The following is a 14,533-nucleotide window of genomic DNA, read 5'->3' as shown; positions in this document are numbered from 1 at the left end:
TAAAAAAAATTTACTTGAGCCCTGGGGAGACCAGAAAGTATATCTGTGGCACAATTCACACTTGGGCTAGCCAACTCTGGTCATGCTGATAAGTCTTTTCTAGAAAAACAAATGCATTCATATCTGATAAACCAGCGCATGGATAACATGGAATTCCTTTTGCCTTTCTAAGACTGGATAGGGGTGAAGGGGAGGTAAGAACTCTCCTCTTTGCTTAGAGCCCAGTGGAGTATAATTTTGTGTAGATGTTACACAATGGAGGTATTTTTTGTTTTATTCAGTTTCTCAATAAAGTCATTGGTAATTGTCCTCCTTCTCTGCCACTTGTCTCAAACCTTAGGCCTTACATAATTTCTAGCTACTTATCAGAATAACCAATGTTACAATTTATTGCAACATTTTCCACTGCAGTTAAATCTTATACAAACTACTCTCAATACATAAGAATCTAGAAAACTTTCCATTTGAAGATGTGTACATATTTTCTTAGGTTGCTAGGCCCTCTCATTTGTGGTTTCTTCATTAAATATAAGTGAAGAAAATTTGCATGACTAACCTAGAATTGATATTTCACTGGTCTGCTCAATAATCAGTAATCCTAATGCTGAGTGAGAATACAGAATAAGTCCCTTTGAAAAGGGAAGATGATAGAGATCATAAATGCAGAATTAAAAAGAGTCTCAGAGACCCTTTAGTCCAAAAAAACTTATTTTACATGTGAGGAAACTGAGTCACTGGTAAGTTAAGGGACTTCCCAAAGGTCATACTAGTAGAAAACATAATATATGGGATTTGAACCCAAGCTCTTTCCATTTCAAGATAAATGGGAATTGGAGGTAAGCAAGCAGGAAACATGAGTTAGCTTCTTAATGGGTTCATTCTAACTCTTAAAATTACTCATTTTGAGCTTTACTTCTGACCAAACAACAGGCCTGCATCTTTCCTAGAATTGCACAATTTAGAGCTTGCAGAGGGGTATAGTCAGCTAACTAGGTACATTTTATCTCTGGGGGCTTCATTGTCCATATTGATAAAATGAACACATTGATCTATATAGAATTCTCTAAAATGTTATAGAGGCTGATGTAGTTTTAATGTCCAGTTTAGTATCCACAGGGAAGGCTATGCAATCCATGGTATAATTGCCTCATTAGATGGGGCACTTCTCTTGGAGTAAGAAAGGAATGACAATCTTATGGAATATTTGATCTCAAGTATAAAAGATTCCTTCTTTTGTGAGGGAAGGACTACATTTCTCCTCATTTAAAAAAAAAAAAATGAGCAATAGAGACATGCTTCTGGAGGTAGGTGGGTGAAAATTGACCAAGGAAGTACCCATTTAACCCTGGCTGTTAAAAATGTGTGCTTCAGATATTGAATGATTTTAGGAAACAAGGAAGAAATGGCAAAGTCCAGAGACTATGAGATCATCAGAGAACAGCATGTCTATATGGATTCCTGAATTGCAACTCACTCCTACTTGAAGGCTATTTTGGGCCAACCATTCCATCCTAACAGGTATTTAGGGAGATTTCTTAGGAACCTGCTAGTGCCTTTACCATTATCTTACCCTGCCAGGAAAAGCATTACCTTATAAATATTTTACATGAATTTCATGTATACTTAAGTGAATACATGTTACAGATTAAAATCTCCCTGAAAAAGGAAACAGTGTCCAGCACAGTGCTTACCACATAGGATGTGCTTACTAATTGCTCATGCATTCAGTGGTACACATATTTGTACATAGGGGTGCATAAATTGAAATTAGAAATGTTACCTAGAATAAGTGCATTTTTAGAAAGCTGCAAGTACATTTTCAACTTAATGTTTTCCTCCAATTATATGTAAAAACAATTTTGACATTCTTTTTTTCCCCAAAATGTTGAGCTCCAAATTCTTTTCTTTCCTCCCTCTCCAATCTGTCTCATTGAGAAGGCAAATTTGAATTTTTCCACAAAAGAAATCTCAGAAGATCATTTAATCAATTCTTTCATTTTGAAATGGGGATATTGAAGTTCTGAGAAGATAAGAATGGTGTGATATAATAGAAAGATACTATATCTGGAGTCAGAAAATTTGACTTTAAATCTTGACCCTGTAACTCATTACCTTTATGTCCTTGGGCAAGTCACTTAAATTCTTGGGGACTCAATCTTCTCCCCTAAGAAATAAGAAGATAAAATAATATGCGCTACATGAGGTCTTCTATAAAACTTCAAAGGCTAGATAATGGATAGAAGATTACTAGAAACCAAGTCATGTGATTCTCAATGGAGCATGCTGATTTCCTGGCTTTTAGCTGTAGTAATACAAATGTGATCCTGACACAGTCAGATTATTTACAAAACTGTTTAGAAGCTTCTGTATCCTCAGGTTATTCTAATCATTAGTTGATCAATTAATCAAGCAAAACACAAGGAGTGAGTAAGCATCTATGTACCAGCAATAAACTGGCTGCTAAGGATAGGTTGTCAATATTCTTGTAGAGCTTATAGTCTACTGGGAGAAACATGTATAATTACAAATAGAGACACATATATAAAATACACGGTGATTTTGGGGGTAGAGGCATTAGAAATTGGGGAACCATGCCATGGAAGACTTCATGTAGAAAGTGGCACTTGAGATACTCTTGGAAAGAGAGATAGGATTCTAACAGGTAGAAGTGAGGACATTCTAGGCATGAGATAGCTTGTTACAAAGACAGGAGAGGAAAAGGAATGTCTTAGGTGAAGGATTGTAGGTAGGTTAGTTTGACTGTTTTGTTGAAGGGGGTGAAGAAGGAGAATAAATATTTATTATAAATATAAATATTTAATTTATTCTAAATTAAATATCTTGCTATGTGCCTGGAACTGTGCTAAGTACTGTAAATATCTCATTTTATGAGCATTTGAAACCTAATAATATGTATAAGGAACGTTGGGTTTAAATGTGGTACCTTTGTGAATGATTTTCAATGATGTACAGAGAAGACTATACTTGACTATACAAGTAAAGGGTTGTCATGCTCATACCAGTATTCTAGGAATGCTACTTTGAAAGCTATGTGAAGTACAGATGAAAAATGAAGAGATTAGAGGCAGAGAGTTCAATTAAGGGAAGAAGTGATGAAGGACTAAATTTGGGTTATTTGTGACTATGAATGAAAGAAAAAGGGAATGAATAAAAGATATTGTGGTCAAATTGACAAGATGGGTCAGGGATACTCAAAAATAAAGGATGACTTGGGTTGTGAAAGTGGATGACTGGAAAGATGATGGTATCTTTGGCTGAAACTGGGAAGTTATAAAGAGGAGTAGTTTTTTGGGGCAAGGTAATGAGTAGGTGGGGTAGCTAGATAGAGCATTGGGCCTGGAGTCAGGAAACCCAAGTTCAAATCTAATCTCAACATTTAACTAACTATGGACAAGTCATTTAATCATGTTTGCCTCAGTTACCTCATTGTGAAATGAACTGGAGAAGGAAATATGTCTCTGTCAAGAAAACCCCAAATGGTATCACAAAAATCTAGACACAAATGAATTATTGAAAAGTAAGGGTTGGCATCCACAGAACTATACCATCTGTCTTGCCTTCGTTATCCTTAGATTGACAGGTTGGTTGGTTGTTCTTCGTTCTTGAAGAAGATCAAAATGATATCGCTATGCTATTGTTAAGTTAGTATGTTTGTAGCTGATCAGACCAATATGAGCTTGGAATGCTCTGCCACAGGCTGGACACAAATAGTCCCTATGAACATTTGGGTTGGCTTCTCTAAACAGAATATTTTGCCTTTCTTCAGAGCTAATTCAGTTCTGCTTTGCTCATAGAGCACAGCTCCTTCTCTGATGAGGACATGCCATTCTGGGGAGTCCTATGCCAGTATCTTCCAGGTCATACAATCAATACTAAAACTGAATCCTTAGATTACTTATTGTGGGATTAACTGAACACTTATAGCTATTTATAGTGACTTTGAGTCTCAACATTCATTCCCTAGAGTGCATTATATTTTTTAAAACAATATCAAGAGTTAGATCTGCAAACTGGAATAATGACCAGATTGTAACTGATTCCATACATGCTACTAAGAAGCAATTGGCACTATCCAAAGCATTTCCCTTTATTACATTGATCATTTGAGTTAATAACGTTCTATTGGCTCCCAAAGGTAGCACATGTTAATAAGACTATTAAGACATATCCTTGATGTATTTAAAAGATACTTGGAAAGAATAAATACTTGTCAGGTATTATCAGGCTTGAATACATAAATTTTTTGACTCTAGAAGATAAGAAAAAGTAGTATTCTACAATTACTCTCAATAAGTAATGAAGCCCTGGAAAGACAATAATACATCACTACCATCACCACCACCTACTACCTCCAAGTCAATTAATTGTATTTTCTGCTAAACAGGAAGAAAGGAATTAAAGATGTGCCTCTGCAAAAAGCTAAGTGAAAATCATTTTGGAGTGCATACAATATATGCTTTTTATAGAAGCACAATGTATGTTACTATGTATTAGATATGATCCATGTCATTCTAATGCAATGTACCTTTCTTACTGTGTTAGGCGTCTATATACTTTGCCAATATGCAATATTATGTACGTACTATATTGCTACATATTCACATATTATGGTTTTGTATGTGACCTATTTATTTGTTCATTACATATAATTCTGAATGTGAAATTATGTGTATTTATTGAATAAGAATTGTATCCTTGTCTAATGTCACATTGTTGTCACATATGCTATTGTGTTCTAAATATTATATGTATTACATGTACTACAGTGTTTCTAGCTGGAGCTTTTTCAATGGAATTCTACAAGAAAGTAGTCAGCTTTCTTCAACATTCACAAGCATAGCCAGTTAGGGACTGGAAAGTTTCTCTAATTATTAGAGGGGGAATGGTGACATATAAAGATCTTTCTCCTTGAATAAATAAGGTCAGTTCTATCTATTTTTTAAGGTTCTAGGGATTTCTCTCTCTCTCTCTCTCTCTCTCTCTCTCTCTCTGTCTCTCTCCTCACCAAAGAGAGTTTAGTACCGTAGGTGTCTCTCCCTGGAGGAACTCTACTACCACTCTACTCCTCACATAGGACCACAATATTCTCTCTACCTGTCTGGGGTTATGCTTAAGCAGCAGCACACAAAACACTCCAGGGTGGAATGAAAGCATGGCTACAGAGGTAAAGAATATGTGTTACTCATTACTGATCACAAAGTAGAAAATTTCGATTATACCAAACTGAAAAGTTTTTGTACAAACAAAACTAATGCAGACAAGATTAAAAGGGAAGCAATAAACTGGGAAAATATTTTTACAGTCAAAGGTTCTGATAAAGGCCTCATTTCCAAAATATATAGAGAATTAACTCTAATTTATAAAAAATCAAGCCATTCTCCAATTGAAAAATGGTCAAAGGATATGAACAGACAATTCTCAGATGAAGAAATTGAAACTATTTCTAGTCATATGAAAAGATGCTCCAAGTCATTATTAATCAGAGAAATGCAAATTAAGACAACTCTAAGATACCACTACACACCTGTCAGATTGGCTAAGATGACAGGAAAAAATAATGATGATTGTTGGAGGGATGAGGAAAACTGGGACATTGATGCATTGTTGGTGGAGTTGTGAACAATCCAACCATTTTGGAGAGTAGTTTGGAACTATGCTCAAAAGTTATCAAACTGTGCATATCCTTTGATCCAGCAGTGTTACTACTGTGATTATATCCCAAAGAGATTATAAAGAAGGGAAAGGGACCTGTATGTGCACGAATGTTTGTGGCAGCCCTTTTCGTAGTGGCTAAAAACTGGAAACTGAATGGATGTCCATCAGTTGGAGAATGGCTGAATAAATTGTGGTATATGAATATTATGGAATATTACTGTTCTGTAAGAAATGACCAACAGGATAATTTCAGAAAGGCCTGAGAGACTTACATGAACTGATGCTGAGTGAAATGAGCAGGACCAGGAGATCATTATATACTTCAACAACAATACTATATGATGACCAGTTCTGATGGACCAGGCCATCCTCAGCAACGAGATCAACCAAATCATTTCTAATGGTGCAGTAATGAACTGAACTAGCTATGCCCAGAAAAAGAACTCTGGGAGATGACTAAAACCATTACATTGAATTCCCAATCCCTATATTTATGCACACCTGCATTTTTGATTTCCTTCACAAGCTAATTGTACACTATTTCAGAGTCTGATATTTTTGTACAGCAAAATAACGGTTTGGTCATGTATACTTATTGTGTATCTAATTTATATTTTAATATATTTAACATCTACTGGTCATCCTGCCATCTAGGGGAGGGGGGGGGTAAGAGGTGAAAAATTGGAACAAGAGGTTTGGCAATTGTTAATGCTGTAAAGTTACCCATGTATATATCCTGTAAATAAAAGGCTATTAAATACAAAAAAAAAAAAAAAAAAAAAAAAAAAAAAGAATATGTGTTACTTTCTATTTGGCTTTCTTGTTAGAATCTATTCTGACCAAGATAGAGGTCATTACTATAGCTTTTGGGGTATTATTTTCATTGTATTTGTATTTATTTTGTTAAATTTTCCCAATTTCATTTTATTTTTTCAGATTTATTTTTATTTCACTAATTATTTCCCCACATATAAAATATTTTACCAATCCTTTTTTTTTAAAGATTTTATTCTGAACTTAAGTAAAACAAGCATCTCCAAAGTAAAGTATGATCTAATAAAATAGTATTGCAAACCTATTATGTAACACTTGCTTTTCCTTTTAATTATATAATAGTTATGATGTAACTTCTCCGCCTCTCACCCTGGCCAAAGATAGCTACCATTAGCCACAAATAATCTAGACTCTGGTCCTTACTCAGATGGACTCTTGATTCCTTCTTATTCCAATGGATATTGCTCCTCAGGGTTCCTCTTCCCTTTGAACTGGAAGTGCTATTTCCTTTAGGACTTCTACTCCCTCTAGACTGAAATTGCTCTCTTGAATTTTGATCCAGAAGGGGGTATAGGTGATAACCAGAGTTTGATCCTGAGCATAGGAGTTCATAGCATAGAAGTACCTGTAATCTCTTTCTTTCCAGTTGCCAGGTTCCCTTACCATTTCTGACTTGAGAGCTCCCAAAGCTGCTTATATTACCCCCATTATTTCCAATGCTGGTGTTTCAACCAAAAGGGCTCCTGGCCAGACTCTTCCCTCATATCACAGATCTCTCTTCCTATGTTGTCTTGAGCTGGAAGAATGTGAATGTGTCACTTTGATCTATTGTCGCTTCTATAACTCCAGAAATTGACATAAGAAATTATTTAAAGGTTGTTTGGAAGGGAATGTTGATAGAGCACAGGTGAGTGCTTATTCTGTCATTTTGGCTCTCCCCTCAGAAGTCCCCTTATCTCAAGATTTGGGGATTGAAATTGCATAATTCTGCATGTGTTGGGGCCTAAGCAGAAGATTCAGTGGAGTCAACATGTAATATTTTTAGTGCATGCATGGCATATTTCTAAGATTGATGATACTGTAGAACTTACTCTACAACTGCCGGTGTTTGGATGAATACCACATTTATCTATTATTGTACTTCAGAACTCAAAACTAACATGTATCTCAATTTAGAGATAAGGTCAAAGAGGCCTACTGCCTAGCAATAATCTCAATTAATAAGCATTAGCAAAGGAGCAAACAGTATTATATTTCTCAAGCTTTTTATCAAGAATTTCTGCAGTAGATTGGAGTTTTACTAAGATATTTTAGTGTAGGGAACACATAATCTACTGGAATGGTAGAAATCCATATAACACTAAGTGTTTGAACTATCAGGAAGTTCTCTTATCTAAAAAATGATCTCAATAAGTAATGAAGCCCTGGAAAGATAATGTATCACCACCACCTACTACCTCCAAGTCAATTAATTGTATTTTCTGCTAAACAGGAAGAAAGGAATTAAATATGTGCCTCTGCAAAAAGCTAAGTGAAAATCATTTTGGAGTGCATACAATATATGCTTTTTACGTATTAGATATGATCCATGTCATTCTAATGCAATGTACCTTTCTTACTGTGTTAGGTTTCTATATACTTTGCCAATATGCAATATTATGTACGTACTATATTGCTACATATTCACATATCATGGGTGTGTATGTGACCTATTTATTTGTTCATTACATATAATTCTGAATGTGAAATTATGTGTATTTATTGAATAAGAATTGTATCCTTGTCTAATGTCACATTGTTGTCACATATGCTACTGTGTTCTAAATATTATACGTATTACATGCACTACAGTGCTTCTAGCTGGAGCTTTTTCAATGGAATAAATAGATGCTCATCTGCTGCAGAGATTCTATTAGGAATGGAAATCCCCTGGTAAATATCTTACTAACTTACACTGGGGGCAGTTGAAGGGGCCAGAACTTGCAGATTTTGGTTAGCTTTCTGCTGAGAAATTAATGTGGGAGGCTAAGAAGTAGAGACTGGGTAGTGTATATATGGGTTGTTTTGATATTAATTTTCTTTATTAATTGTTACTTATCTGATAAAAGGACTATCTATCTATCTAGTTATCTATCTATCTATAGCTGACCTGGATAGATTAAGGAACAGAAGAAGGATCTGTTAGAATAGGGAAGGCTAAGCCATAATAAAGTTGCCTTATTTACACCAACTGCTAGACTAGAGAAGAAAAATCATGACCCACAAAAAAGACAAAGTCAAGGGGTGAGGGGCAGCTCGGTCTTAGAATGCCTAAGACTAGGCTGATACGTCATAGTGCCCCCTTGTGTTGAGTGGTATGTATGGTATGAGATGACTGATTGACATTCATGCCCTGATCCTAATTGCTTACAAAAATCAAGCACTGCCATAGCTCTCTTCATGGTGTCACATATTGTTGGATTATGTATATGTATGTATCTCTCTGTGTGAATAGATACATATACGTTACATAGAATCTCTCTCTCTCTCTTTCTCTTTCTCACCCCTAAAAAGAGAAATGGAAGGGACAGAGAAAGGTCTTTTAGTCCAGGCTCTTGATTTTAATAGGTGAATTCTTTTGTGTGTTCACATTTATAAATATACATATATAGGCTTAGATAATATACTTATTCTTTTGGCTGTTATGTTTTGCTACCCCACTCAAAAGAGTATACAAATTATTTCTTGGTGCCTCTCTCAATTTTCCCTTCTTCCTTCTCTTTTCCTTTTACTTCCTTCTTTTTCTTATTCTAGTCTTCTACACCTCCCAGTCTCACCATTATTCTCTTATTTTGTTCCCTCCCTTAAATCTTGCATCTACTGATTTATTGTTACCAGGTTTAGAGTTCACTAGTTCCTAGGTATTGGATTCCTAGCAGGCATATAATGGACACTCACTACTGGATTTTAAAGCATTAAAATCTTACTCTTCTACCCTCAGGGAAAGTATGATCAAGATAAAATTTGTGCCATGAGAACCAGGTGTACCAGATTGGGAGAATACTCAGTCCTAATCACTAGACCATCAGGGAAGCTAACACCTCAGGATTTAGAGCATTAAAGAACTTAGCAGTCATTACAATTGAATTTAACAAGTGCCTACTTTGTATAAAGCACAGAAAGTTTCAGGGATGTAGAAATTTTAAAAACAGCAGGGTCCTTGATCTTTAGAGTCTTATGCTAATCTGGGTGGTGGTAGAAGATAATGTCAAGAGGCCTGGAAGCAAAGGAGATGTCTAGACAAAGTAAGGGTCAAAGAAAACTATTCTCAGTCCTGTTGTTCTCTGCCCAAGTTAACCCTGGATATTTTGGAAGTGTATATAGTAAGAACAATTTTCCTCTTTCCTTCAGAAAGGAATTTATCTACTCAAAGAAAATCCTAGAGAGTCTGGGTCAAACAGAAATACTGTGATACACTACACAAATTTATAGGACAATTTGTAATACATTCCATTCTGCCTATAACTGTTCAATAGACCACTACTTGCCAAAAAACTAAAACTAAAATTAAAACACCATTATACTTTGGGACCACTCTAATCATTAAAAAAATCAAAAACAACTTTACATAAAGTTTGACTCTCAAACTTGCATTCAAGTCAAGACAGTAAACATTTATTAAGTACTTATTGTGTGCTGTAAAGTTACCCATGTATATATATCCTGTAAATTAAAGGCTATTAAATAAAAAAAAAAAAAAAAAAAAAAAAAAAAAAGTACTTATTGTGTGCCATGTAACACTCTTTCTAGTGCTCCTAGATTTGCTCTCTGAAACCAAACAAAACATGTCTCATCCCTTTCCCAAATCTTTCATATACTTTCAGGAGAAAGGAGAAACTGTCTCCCATATCAGAGATCATAGAAGGCACCATGGAGGGTAAAACTCCTCACTCCCCAAAATGGTAATTATAAAAGTACTGTGGGAAAATGCAGTTTCTGAAGGGAAAACCACATGACTTCACAAATGGAGAGAAACCATATCTTGTTGACTAGAAGCAGTGGTGGAGTGTTGAGACTGATTCTATACTAGACTAATTCGCTAAAAATGAAGAGTAGGAATTCAAAATTCTTTATCAGTCCTCTTCAGACATAGATGAAAAATCATATGGCTTCACCTGCTAGAAAAGCAGAACAGGACATCATGACATGAAGGAGCAACCTGATTTTACTCGTCATTAATGATGTGAGGCATGTGTATTGTGCTAGTCCCATTAGAAAGAAGTTGACATTCTAGCAACTCTGAGTATGTTTTCATTCTGAAAGATTATCAGCCACAAGATTCTGCAATATGTTTGAGAAACTCTTTAGGTCCTAGCCTTGTATGGAACAAAAATGGCATTCAACAAAGATTGAAAAGATGCTTATGTAGCAGCCAACCCCAAATGCATTTTGGTTTTGGTTTGTTGTTTTTTTTTTTTTTTGTTTTATCCTAGTCAGAAGAGGCTCGGCATCCTTTGTTTCTAACCTTAGTGCTTAACTTAGTGCCTGACACATAGTAAGTATTAAAAAATGTTTGTTGATTGACTGTAGGCTAATTCAGACACGGGGTGTTAGGACCCTAGGGACAGGTGGAGGGTGATTATATATTGAAAGGAAGAAGCATGAAGTACCTTTTTATAGGTTCCTATGAATCTTTCATGGGGTTTTGCATTCTTTCTGACTGATAAAATAAAGGATGTATTGTATCTGATGAGTAATTTTTTTTCTTGAGTATTTTCATAGGAGTTAAGGACCCATATTTATAGAGGCTAAAAAGTGAGTTATAGCCAATTATGATTAGATGAGAACATGGGTGAAGGAAAATGAGTCAAACTCTGAAATTTCCCAGGTCAAACTAAGGATGAGACCATGAGCTATAGGGTTTTGTGTGAAGCCTGGTAGGATTCAAAGTTGAGCTTTAAGACTCAATTACATCTAGATTTTACTAAAGTATCTGATAAAGTATTTCATGATATACTTGTAGGAAAAAAAAAAGTGGAGGTATGTGGCATAGATAACAGTACAATTAAGTGGATTTGTAACTTTTTAAGAACTAGATGGAAAGAATCATTCTTAGTTCCATTTATCTTTATATTATCTATGTCTAGTACAATGCCTTACACATAGCAAGTACTTAATAGATATGTTGGATGTCAACATAGAGGATTCTTTTTTGTAGTCCCTCAAGGATATGTCCTTGTCCTTTTACTAATTAACATTTTATCAGTGACTTGGTTAAAGACATAGATAATATGTTCAGTAAATTCACAAATGACATAGAGGTAAGAGAGATTACTGACACACAAGATGGCAGCGAGAATTTCAAAGATTTTTGAGTTAGAATGAGGGACTCAGATCTAATGAGAAAAGTCTGGGTCCACTGATATAACATAGCTATAAAGTTATTTGTCTGGAAAAAGTCTTGGAGTTTTAGTGGACTTCTAACTCATATTGATGTAAAGAAAACTGATACATTAATCTATATTAGGAAATTCAGGGTGTTTGAGGCTAAAAAGCTGATGGTCCTTGTTGCATTCTACTTTAGTTAGACTACATGGTCTCTTGACCAGTTCTAAATATCACAGTTTAGGAAGGATATTGAGAGAGTGTCCAGACAAGAAATACTATGATTGTATAATGCTTCAAATTTAGACCATATTGGGGTCATTTGAAGGAAATAGGGATGTTAAGCCTAAAGAAGAGAAGAATAAAGGTAGGAGAAAATCACAGCTATTTTCAAATATGTGAAAGAGGTTTAGGGCTTATTCAGCTTGGCCCCAGGGGATAGAACTAGGCTCAATAGAAAAAATTATGAAAAAACTTATGAACAACATTCTTGAACTAGTAATACCCTCAGTGTTGCCTTGAAACATAACAGATCTTCAAGTAAAGGCATACCATCTGCCTATCTAGCTTTTCCTGGAGAGTATTCTTGCTTAGGAATCCATTGGACTCAATAACCTCTTAGATATATTCTACCTCTAATATTCTGTCTCAGAAAAGCTAAGCTGGCATCCACCAGGTTACACAGCCCACAAATGCCAAAGGACCTTTCCTTTGTCAGGAAGGAAGAAAATATGGGATATAGCAACCAAAGCTCCCTAAAGACCCTCTCTAGGTCTGGCCTTGGCACTGACTTTAGTTTGCTATGTACTTCAGTAAATGGAGAAGGCAACACTCTAATGATAGAAAAACAAACAGGATACCATCAATGGAAAGTCAAGCTCTTGAACTTCTGGGGCATCTATAACTTTTATGCCTGAAAATTATGCTGCTTTTTTTGGAGGAAGGGTTATTTATCCTTCCCAGTCTCTTTTCTGTCCCCTCTTTCACCCCTGCAGCCACTAAACTGAAAAGCTGACATACAAAATAATTAGAGAATTGGAGTCAGTATGCCTCTTAACTGGAAGCTGAGAGTCATTCAGAGGTTGGCATATTGTCCTCAATACAATATATATTTTTAAAAAGTATTTTATTTGCAATATTATTAAGGACATGCTAGGAAGTAGGTGGAGAAGAGGCCAGATAACATCTTTATCTTTGTCTCCAGTGTTTCATCCCAAATCCTGACGCCGAGGTGTCCCCCATATCCCACACCCTTCCCCAAACCTCCTGAATCATCCTGCTGGGCTACCTCCTGTTGTGCATTCTTGGATTTTTTATTATTATGATTTTGCCGACTCTGTGGTGGTCAGAACGCCATGAGAAATCATTGCTCATGGAACTGCTCCCTATTGTTAGAAAGACAATAAAAGGATGTCTGATAAACATCTCCCAGCAAATTTTTCTCCTGCTGAAGTATCCTGGCCCCAGAGAGTTTCCCAAATTTGCATTCTACCTGTGGCACCATGAGATTGAGTGTTATTCCTTGCCAAGAAGGGGCTGTGTTCCTTGGGTTCAAGAGGCAGCACTTATCAGATTGCATGGAGGCATTGTCTTAGAGTTGGCAAATTCTCACACTACAGTTGGCAACCACATACCTCTAAGATTTTCAAGGACTAATGACCTCTCAAGGAATGTTTGGAGGAAACCTATTGGCTTTAGAAGCAAATCTACTAGTAGTTACAGAGAAGTGTTCACAAATAGAGCTATCTTTAGATAAACTTTAAAATCCCGATAAAAGTAAAAAAATATTAAGGGGATTCTTTATTTTATAAAGGATTTATAACTAGAGTCTTTAACTAGAAAGCTCCAGGAGCTCATTTAAAACATAATGACATTTATAAAATAAATTTCAACTTTTTAGGAATATCTGTTGTTTAAAACATGATAAACCTCTGTTAAATGCTTCTAAAATCATTCAATTAATACATAGTTTTTGAATTTCTAGTAATGATTTAGATTCTGGGGAAATCCAAAGATCAAGAGGCCATGCTTGTCTTCAGATTGCTTACAATTTAGCTGCAGATATGTCATATATGCATTGAAAGATTAATCAATCAATGAATGAGCATTTTCCACATTTAAGCCAATTTGTTTTCCTAATACAGAGACATGATCATGCTACTCTTCTGCTAAAAATCCAAACTTGGTCTGTATTCAAGGTTTTCTATGATGTGACTTCAATCTAATTTTTTTTTGTGTTATCCTATATCACTTCACATATTGAAAGTGACTAAGGTAGCTAACTGGTACAGTGAAAAGGGCACTGGCTCTGAAGTTAGAAGGGCCTGGGTTCAAATGTGACCTCAAACACTTACAAATTATGTTAACAAGTCATTCAACCCAAATTGCCTCACTCCAAAAGAAAGTGACTATTCCCTATTCCTCAAGCTACTTATTACTTTCCCCCCATCTCTTTGCTTTTGTTTATTCCATCTCCTAAATCTAAAATGTGCCTCCTTCTCTCCAATATTTCCAAACTAAGCTCATGGTCTTCTTCTACATTAAAACTTTCTTTATCCCCTAGTAAGAGGTGAATTCTCCCTCCTTGGGGGTTTCACTGGATTTTGTTTATATCATCTATTCATGTAAGATCATGAATCCATAGCTGGAAGGGACTTCAGGGTCCTCAGGGACATCTGGTTCAATCTCAATAATTTGCAGATGATATAACTAAAGATTG

This window comes from Sarcophilus harrisii, chromosome 1 (assembly GCF_902635505.1).
Source record: "Sarcophilus harrisii chromosome 1, mSarHar1.11, whole genome shotgun sequence".
Lineage (NCBI taxonomy): Eukaryota > Metazoa > Chordata > Mammalia > Dasyuromorphia > Dasyuridae > Sarcophilus > Sarcophilus harrisii.
The sequence above is the reverse complement of the archived record's forward strand: the minus strand, read 5'-3'. Positions refer to the sequence as shown.